Consider the following 1,867-nt stretch of genomic DNA (forward strand, 5'->3'; position numbering starts at 1 on the left):
CTTCACACACAAAATAGGGACTCTGTAAATTTGTCAGATGAAATTCCCCTAATGAAATCTGTTCCATAGCACTGCAGAGCAAGTGATTGTGTGGCATTAAGTGACAGTTGAGCATCACCCACAAGCTCTAGCGTCAGCCATGTGACTCTGTTACAGTCCATACTAAAGGGATTGCATCAGTGAAGTCTGACTGATGTCAGACTCTGCGCTGGAGATTAAATAATATTATTAGATCCAATTTGGAATTATATCATTATCACCAACCACCTGCGTAGCTGGTGCTAAAAGTAAACCACCTTAGAAGTGAATGATACATCACACTATGGCTTCTATGAACAAAAAATATGAAAGCATATTGACAGATCTGAATCCTCTCTTTTTGCAGTATAATATGAGTTATATTATGAATGATTGCAACAATGATTGGTGAATCGACACAAGTTATTCATCAAGCGACAATGTCAAAAATTTTCTGGTTCCAAAGGTCAACATCTGGTACCTTTATTAAAATGAAGCCTGTTGGCCCTTTGCACTGTTGATTAGACAAAATAAGCAAATCTGAAGACTCTGGGAACTTGTTATGGGCTTTCCTTCACTATTCTGATATTTCAAAGAATCAACGATTAATCACTAATTAAAATATTAATAATTTGAAGCACTAGATTCTAGCTTTTACAACTAACTACAAAGAGAGCAAAGCTGTGCAAAAAGCAAGAGGCTGAACTCTCATATTGTGCTTAAGCAAATACATAAAATGTATTATTCCACATTGTTTTGACTTTTGCCAGCATTTCTAGTCTTTTGTCATTTGAATATTCAAATCAAAGTAAAATAAAAGTTATGTAAAAGTGTAACTGTCACCTAGGTCTAAATCACTCCAATACTCTCACACAACACAATCAACAAGACTTGAAATCATGTATGACAATCTATTATACCTGCAGGTACAATGACACTTGCAATAACTTGCAAACAAACTGAATTCAGGAATTGTGTTGCATTATGCATAGCATTAACAGGGAAATTTACTTTTTCTTTGAATTGGACTGACCCCATACGTTTGACTAAAAAGGGTAGAACATGTTTCCTGATTACCTTAATCTTTATATCATCTTCAGTAATGAATGGGAGTGATTAATGTTTGTTGACATGGACCATGCAAAAAAGGGTACAGGACAAGATTTCTCGGAGTATGATCGAAATTCAGCTTTGTGATTATAATGCCTTGGTAACGGTCCTGGCTCGTCCCGTTGTACCCCACGTTGAGCTGAAGTTCAAAACACCGAGCGGTCAGCTGACAGCTCCGACGCTGAGAGTACTGTCCTCAAGTTATCAGCAACGACGTTTTGTCTACGACCAGATTAGCAGCATGTGGATGTCAACACTAGGTGGGAACTTCAACTGACCAAATTTTGTCAGGTGGATGAACAAACAAAGACATCTCATGGTTTCCACAACAAAACGCACCCGTGGCTATCACAATACCGCTAAACTTTCCGCCTAATGCCCTTTTCAGCAAACTCAGCTGGACAGACACTGATCTCCGTGTATGTATGGCTGTTGCAACTTATAGCATTTTCAAAACAGACAATGAATTCCTATTACCTGCAGAAGCAAACACACTGTAAATGTTCACCCATCAACCTCTCTTAAGCATCCCCTGCAGGCAAACAGCTAGCTGCAACGCTTATTTGGGGTAGTGTTTGCAAGCTAAGTTACCGCTAACTAGCTCTACGTTAGCTTAAATACTTTTAGGGAATAGCAAAACAAATTCTTTTAAATGTCGTTATTTTAGACAAACTGTCTTTATATGCCCCATTAGCCGCATTGTTACCAATCCAGCTGACATGCTATGGTTAGCTTATTC

The sequence above is a fragment of the Seriola dumerili genome, unplaced genomic scaffold (genome assembly GCF_002260705.1).
Source record: "Seriola dumerili isolate Sdu_G_001 unplaced genomic scaffold, Sdu_1.0 BDQW01000110.1, whole genome shotgun sequence".
NCBI classification, from domain to species: domain Eukaryota; kingdom Metazoa; phylum Chordata; class Actinopteri; order Carangiformes; family Carangidae; genus Seriola; species Seriola dumerili.